This window comes from Sciurus vulgaris (genome assembly GCF_902686455.1).
Source record: "Sciurus vulgaris genome assembly, chromosome: 5".
NCBI lineage: Eukaryota > Metazoa > Chordata > Mammalia > Rodentia > Sciuridae > Sciurus > Sciurus vulgaris.
In genome coordinates, this window is record NC_136465.1 from 45,190,290 (window position 1) to 45,199,424 (window position 9,135).

The window sequence follows — 9,135 nt, forward strand, 5'->3', positions numbered from 1 at the left end:
AGCAAACGATGAGATGAAAGAGCAAATGCAAGCATTGAATGATCGCACCAATCGACAGTTAAAAGAGCAAATACAGGAAGCAAAAGAGCATTTCAATAAAGAGTTAGAGATATTGAAAAAAAAACAAACAGAAATCCTTGACATGAAGGAAACAATAAACCAAATTAAGAACTCCATAGAAAGCATATCCAATAGGATAGAACACCTGGAAGACAGAACCTCAGACATTGAAGACAAAATATTTAACCTTGAAAACAAAGTTGAACAAACAGAGAAGATGGTAAGAAATCATGAACAGAATCTACAAGAACTATGGGATATCATGAAAAGGCCAAATTTAAGAATTATTGGGATTGAGGAAGGCCTAGAGAAACAAGCCAATGGAATGCACAATTTATTCAATGAAATAATATCAGAAAATTTCCCAAATCTGAAGAATGAAATGGAAAATCAAGTTCAAGAGGCTTATAGGACTCCAAATACACAAAATTACAACAGACCCACACCAAGGCACATTATAATGAAAATACCTAACATACAAAATAAAGACAGAATTTTAAAGGCTGTGAGAGAAAAGAACCAAATTACATTCAGGGGGAAACCAATACGGATATCAGCAGATTTTTCAGTCCAGACCCTAAGCTAGAAGGGCCTGGAACAACATCTTTCAAGCCCTGAAAGAAAATGGATGCCAACCAAGAATCTTATACCCAGCAAAACTTACCTTCAAATTTGATGATGAAATAAAATCCTTCCATGATAAACAAAAGCTAAAAGAATTTACAAAAAGAAAGCCAGCATTACAGAACATTCTCAACAAAATATTCCATGAGGAAGAGATGAAAAACAAAGAAGCAAATCAGCAAAGGGAGGAATTATCCTAAAGGAATTGTCAAATAAAGGAGGAAACAAGTTGTGTCAAACAAATAAATAAACAAAATTTTAAAAATGAACCAAATGACCGGGAAACCAAATCATTTCTCTATAATAACCCTGAATGTTAATGGCCTAAATTCATCAATCAAAAGACATAGACTGGCAGACTGGATTAAAAAGAAAGATCCAACAATATGTTGCCTGCAAGAGACTCACCTCATAGAAAAAGATACCCATAGACTAAAGGTGAAAGGATGGGGAAAAACATACCATGCACATGGACTCAGCAAAAAAGCTGGAGTATCCATCCTCATTTCCGATAATGTGGACTTCAAGCCAAAGTTAGTCAGAAGGGATAAAGAAGGACATTTCATACTGCTTAAGGGAAGCATAAATCAGCAAGATATAACAATCATAAACATCTATGCCCCAAACGGTGGCTCATCCATGCATGTCAAACAAATCCTTCTCAATTTCAGAAACCAAACAGACCATAACACAATAATACTAGGTGATTTTAACACGCCTCTCTCACCACTGTACAGATCTTCCAGACAAAAATTGAACAAAGAAACCATAGATCTCAATAACACAATCAATAATTTAGACTTAACGGACATTTATAGAATATACCATCCAACCAAGAGCGAATACACTTTCTTCTCAGCAGCACATGGATCCTTCTCTAAAATAGACCATATATTATGCCACAAAGCTAATGTTAGCAAATACAAGAAGATAGAGACACTAGCATGTATTCTATCAGATCATAATGGATTGAAGTTAGAAATAAATGAAAGAGTAAAACACAGAAACTATTCCAACATCTGGAGATTAAACAACATGCTATTATATGATGAATGGATAACAGAAGATATTAGGAAGGAAATTAAAAATTCTTAGAGGTAAATGAGAACAAAGACACATTATATCAAAATCTCTGGGACACTATGAAAGCAGTACTTAGAGGGAAATTTATTTCATGGAGCGCATTTAATAAAAGAAGTAAAACTCAACAAATAAACGACCTAACACTACAGCTCAAAGCCCTAGAAAAAGAAGAACAGAACAGCACCAAAAGTAGTAGAAGACAGGAAATAGTTAAACTCAGAGCTGAAATCAATGAAATTGAAACAAAAGAAACAATACAAAAAATTGACAAAATAAATAGTTGGTTCTTCGAAAAAATAAACAAAATTGATAAACCTTTAGCCACACTAACAAAGAGAAGACGAGAGAAAACCCAAATCACTAAAATTCGGAATGAACAAGGAAATATCACAACAGACAGGATTGAAATACAAAACATAATTAGAAGCTATTTTGAAAATCTATACTCCAACAAAATAGAAAATTTCGAAGACATCAACAGGTTTCTAGAGACATATGAATTGCCTAAACTGAACGAGGAGGACATAAACAATTTAAATAGACCAATTTCAAGTACTGAAATAGAAGAAGTCATCAAAAACCTACCAACAAAGAAAAGTCCAGGACCAGATGGGTTCTCAGCCGAGTTCTACAAAACCTTTAAAGAAGAGCTCATACCAATACTTCTCAAAGTATTCCATAAAATAGAAGAGGAGGGAACCCTCCCAAACTCATTCCGTGAAGCCAATATCACACTGATAACTAAACCAGACCAGAGACTCATCAAGAAAAGAAAATTTCAGACCAATATCCTTAATGAACATCGACGCAAAAATTCTCAACAAAATTTTAGCAAATCGCATACAAAAACATATTAAAAAGATAGTGCACCATGATCAAGTGGGTTTCATCCCAGGGATGCAAGGTTGGTTCAACATCAGGAAATCAATAAATGTAATTCACCATATTAATAGACTTAAAGTCAAGAATCACATGATTATTTCAATAGATGCAGAAAAAGCATTTGATAAAATACAGCACCCCTTCATGCTCAAAACACTAGAAAAAATAGGGATAGTGGGAACATTCCTTAACATTGTAAAGGCCATTTATGCTAAGCCCATGGCTAATATCATTCTAAATGGTGAAAAACTGAAAGCATTCCCCCTAAAAACTGGAACAAGGCAGGGATGCTCTCTTTCACCACTTCTATTCAACATCGTTCTTGAGACTCTGGCCAGAGCAATTAGACAAACCACAGAAATTAAAGGGATACGAATTGGAAAAGAAGAACTCAAAGTATCCCTGTTCGCTGATGACATGATTATATATTTAGAGGAACCTGGAAATTCCACCAGAAAACTCTTAGAACTCATAAGTGAATTCAGTAAAGTAGCGGGTTACAAGATCAATGCCCATAAATCCAACGCATTTTCATACATAAGTGATGAATCTTCAGAAAGAGAAATTAGGAAAACTACCCCATTCAAAATAGCCTCGAAAAAAATAAAATACTTGGGAATCAATCTCACAAAAGAGGTGAAACACCTCTACAATGAGAACTATACAACACTAAAGAAAGAAATTAAAGAACACCTTAGAAGATGGAAAGATCTTCCATGTTCTTGGATAGGAAGAATTAATATTGTCAAAATGGCCATACTACCTAAAGTGCTATACAAATTCAATGCAATTCCAATTAAAATCCCAATGATGTACCTTACAGAAATAGAGCAAGCAATTATGAAATTCATCTGGAAGAATAAGAAACGCAGAATAGCTAAAGCAATCCTTAGCAGGAAGAGTGAAACAGGGGGTATTGCAATACCAGATCTTCAACTCTACTACAAAGAAATAGTAACAAAAACGGCATGGTATTGGTATCAAAATAGAAAGGTAGATCAATGGTACAGAATAGAGGACACGGACACAAACCCAAATAAATACAATTTTCTCATACTAGACAAAGGTGCCAAAAATATGCAACGGAGAAAAGATAGCCTCTTCAACAAATGGTGCTGGGAGAATTGGAAATCCATATGCAACAGAATGAAACTAAACCCATATCTCTCACCATGCATGAAACTAAACTCAAAATGGATTAAGGACCTTGGAATCAGACCAGAGACACTGCATCTTATAGAAGAAAAAGTAGGTCCAAATCTTCACCTTGTTGGTCTAGGATCAGACTTCCTTAACAGGACTCCCATAGCACAAGAAATAAAAGCTAGAATCAACCACTGGGATAGATTCAAACTAAAAAGCTTTCTCTCAGCAAAGGAAACTATCAGCAATGCGAAGAAAGAGCCTACAGAGTGGGAGAATATCTTTGCCAATCATACTTCAGATAGAGCACTAATCTCCAGAATCTATAAAGAACTCAAAAAACTCTACTCCAAGAATTCAAATAATCCAGTTGACAAATGGGCTAAGGAAATGAATAGACACTTCACAGAAGAAGATCTACAAGCAATCAACAAACATATGGAAAAATGCTCAACATCTCTAGTAATAAGAGAAATGCAAATCAAAACCACCCTAAGATTCCATCTCACCCCAATTAGAATGGTGATTATCAAGAATACGAGCAACAACAGGTGTTGGCGAGGATGTGGGGAGAAAGGTTTACTCATACATTGCTGGTGGGGCTGCAAATTAGTGCAGCCACTCTGGAAAGCAGTGTGGAGATTCCTTAGAAAACTTGGAATGGACCCTCCATTTGACCCAGCTATCCCACTCCTTGGCCTATACCCAAAGGACTTAAAATCTGCATACTACAGAGATACAGCCACATCAATGTTCATAGCTGCTCAATTCACAATAGCCAGACTGTGGAACCAACCTAGATGCCCTTCAATTGATGAGTGGATAAAGAAACTGTGGTATATATATACAATGGAATATTACTCAGCTCTAAAGAATGATAAAATTATGGCATTTGCAGGCAAATGGATGAAATTGGAGAATATCATGCTAAGTGAGAGAAGCCAATCTCAAAAAGCCAAAGGACGAATGATATCACTAATAAGTGGAGGATGACACATAATGGGGGGGGAGGGAAGGGTTAGTGTTAGGGTTAGAGTTAGGGTTAGGGAGGGGGGAAGTATGGAGGAAGGAAGTACTGTATAGAGGGTAAAGAGGGGTGGGAGGGGTGGCGGGAAGGGAAAAAATAACAGAATGAATCAAACAACATTACTCTATGTAAATTTATGATTACACAAATGGTATGCCTTTATGCCATGTACAAACAGAGAAACAACATGTATCCCATTTGTTTACAATAAAAAAAAAAAAGAAAAAAAAAAGAAAACAAAATACAAATTTGTAAAAAAGAGCTTGGTAACATTTTCTATTTTTTTCTACTTTTGAAATTTCTATCTAATATTCTACTTCTTTCTCCACATCACGTGCTACAAGGATAAACTATAACACAATTTGGGATTACAGTAAATTGCAGATCTTGCAAATTAAAAACACGACTGTGATTTCACAATAATTTGGTTTCTTTTAAAACACACACACAGTATTGTGCTTTCTTTTAAAAGGTTAAAGGTAAAAATAAATATAAAAACGAAACAAACCATAAAGCTGGAAGAGATTTTAAGAGAGCAGCAGAAAACTCTACGGTAAGTGAAAGAAATCAGATGCAAAAGATCACATATTTTCTGATTCCATTTATGTAAAATCTACAAACTAGATAAATATACAAGTGGAATAGAGGTTACCTCAGACTGCGATAGGGGAGTGGAGAGTGAATACTGATGGGTATGGATTTTCTTTTGGGGGGTGTTGTGAAAATTTTTTGGGATTATGTAAGAGTGATAGTAGCGGAACTTTATGATCATAGCAAAAACTACAGGATGACACCCTTAAAAATGTGAATTTTATATCATGTGAATTATATTTCAATAAGAAATCCAAAATTCTATCATTTACTCTTTTATTTGAAGATGACTATGTATGAAAACATTGATAGAAATCTGTCAATTTCCAAAGGAAAAAAGTCAGACAAGCCCAAATGGTAGAATATCTAATCAAAGGTGAAATTTATGATAAAGTTGATGCTGAGCAATTGTGTAGTGTGCAGTATGTACTGAAATATAAGAAACATCTCATTTTGAGGTATACATTGTTGAAAGTTCTTATTTTTCCAGAAAGTACAATCACCCAACAGGTCAAACCTTAGATGTACTAGTTGTCTGATAGTTTTGTCTCCTATTAAATATGAGAAAGTGCTCATGGTCATTTAGATTTTCAGTCGTTTTCATCTTCTCCCTAATAGGTATATATACATACAGATGTTCATATCTGACTTTGTACCTCTACACACATGAAATTGTGACCAGAATCATGCAGACTGCGGTGGAACTCAGCTTGATGAGGTACAGAAGCAGTAGCACTAAGTAGACAACTTGAGTTCTCAGCTGTAGAAATAGCTTTTTATGATGATACACCAACTTATTGCTTTGTTTGTCGTCCATAAAATAAAGGATTAAAGGAATAAAATACCTGAATTGGACAATTATGGAAAATGCATATAACCTCAAATGACAACTCTGAGCTACTTATAGAGGACCCCTGGAGTTCTCTATTCAGAGAAGGTCCAGGTGAGGCAGTCAGGGACTCCCATGAACACCAGAGCCCCTTAAGATTAAAAGAATAAAAGCTCTGAGTGGGGGAAGATTGTCAACCCTGCCCAAAGGCAAATGAGTTCCTGGACCTTAACTCATACATAGCTCCTTAGTTATTAAAAGCACAATATCTGTTTTTTTTCCCCTATTTTCCCAACTTAATTCATGACTTGTTACCTATTAACGTCATATGTGCCTATTTCTGTCTTCTCCCTTGCTTACTCTCACACAGGTTTATTGGCCTAAGAAACCGGGTGCATCACTAAAGCCTGGATATCCTCACCATTACTCTCCAAGGACTAATAACATAAAGGATAAAATTGCTGTGGAGACCCTGAAACAGCAAATTCTCAGGATCTGCTACTTACGTGATTTGGATTTGCTTCCACTCCCCACCTGTGTGTTCTCTTAACAGCTATACAGAAAATTGTCCTTATCACAGGGCAAAGATTTTTAGGCAGGATGCCGCATCAATCTGAGAAATAGAATATTCAGTACCAGGAAGACTGACTGGCAACTCCTCAAGGTAGAAGTGCTCCCCAGGAAAAGAAAAACACCTTTGAAATACACCTAATATCAATTAACATTTCTAAACTTGGAGTTCACTCCTACACCCCTTTCAGGTGAATAGAATTAGCTTCATTCTTTGTTCAGGGAGTCAGCTTAACACTGCCTTGGTCAGTGCTGCTGTGTGTCCAGTCCTGCAAGGAGTTCCAATAATTGGTCTTGTTCCATTACAATTTTCGTTTTTATCTGCTTTTTCTGGTGGAAAACCCAAGAAACCACTTAGCTTGTAACATAGGTTCCCAACGAAGATGCAGGCATTGATGAGTGACATCATCATGGGGAGAAAGGAAGAAGGGAATCTAAGTTCTGGGGCCACAAAGTAGATGATCTTTAAAGAATTTCTTATTCTTAAAACTTTATTACATTTTGGTAAAATTTTTGCCTATCTGGCATTCAGTTTAATTAATTGCATTTAAAGAACTAGAGTGCAAGGTCATTATGTTAAGTGAAGTAAACAAAGTAAAGAAAGAAACGTGCTACATGATCACATTCCCAAGTAAAATGAAGAATGGAGGTTGGGGAGATGGCAAAATGTTGATCAATGGGTACCAAGGAGAGAAAAGTTCTGATGTTCTACTGTATAGTAGGGTTACTATAGATAAAGATATATAGTATATTTTTTAAAAAACCTAAAAGAATTAAATTTGGATATTTTTACCACAAAGAAATGATAAATGTTTGAGGAGATGTTTATTGTGATTTGAACACTGTGTAATGTATACATGTTGTCAAAACATCACATGTACTCTTTACATATGTACAATGTTTGCATATCAGCCAAAAGATTTTTAAAAGAGTATAAAATTAATAATCTCATTTTAGAATTAAATAAGAGCATCCTAAAACTATATATTACTGGGTAAAGCCATTGACTCATTTGGAAGTACAACCTTTATAATGGATAACCTTCATTTTTACATTGTGTCTGATGGTATATTACTTGTCATTTGCATTGTTCAACAAACATTGCAGGAATAGTGAGTGACCTTTTATATTTATAAAATTAATTTGTCTAAATATAGCCTGTCTAAATCAGAATCATTCTTGCCCTGTGGTTAATGGTAGTGTGAATGTGAGCTAGAATACTTCAAGTAATGAATGGCAAAACAGAGAGTTTCAAGGAGGAGCCCAATGCTTTCAGCTCCAATTTATAAACCTACCCACTTTAATTAAGAAAAGTAATCTGTATGGTAATGGAAACCAAACCATTTTCAAGGGAAAAAAATCACCTGCCATAGTACCAGGAAGCTATGTATGTATCAAGAGAAACACACAGAGCCCAAGTGTAATGTATTGTAAATGAATAATGCCCTGAAGTAATCAAAGTGAGAAGCATTCTTCAACAAAGGAAGCTAGTAAACAAGTAAAATTGTCAGTAATTAAGGTCAGGTGAGAACATTAGAAACATTTTAATAACTTGCTTTAAAATGTTGAAATAAACCATGAATTCTGTATATTGATAGTCAATGCATTCCTCTATAATTATTTTAATACCCACTCTATGCTGAAAATATAAAGGACAGAATATAGGAAATACATGTCAATTCTAAGATCAGTGAAGCATCTCTGATACGATAGATGAGGTGAGTCAAAATCAGTTGACTCAACCATGAAAGTCATTAACAAAGGGTTACTATAAAAATCTATACTCACCTGACTTCTTTGCACATTTCTCCAAAGTTCTCTAAAACTTGTTTAGTATAACTAATAGGAAATTGTGAGAAAGCACTAAGATATAGTCAAATAAAATTTTTTGAAGAATAAAATTTCTTTTGTAATAAACCATATACATTTTTCTGTCTGAAAACACATGATTAACAAAACACCATGTTCATTTTGCCCTAGGCTGTTGTTAATATGAGAGCCTCCAAATTTGGTTTCAAATCTACACCTAATAATGAACCAAGGAAAATGTAATGGCCATTTTGTAGAGCCAGGAAGATGCTGAATGACTGTTCATATTACAAATGAAGAAGAATTTGAACAAAATGCACAGCTAGATAATCCAGCAATCATCCTTAAATCCATAATCCAGAAGTCTTATCTTCATTCCTCAGAGGAGAAAGTTAGGGGGAATAAAAGTCAAAGTATGTTTAACTTCAGAAGTCTTGATATCTCACTGAAGAAATGGATTTTAAGTTATTATTTAAAAAACATTAAAGTAGAAATTGACAACCTCATCCTAAAATTC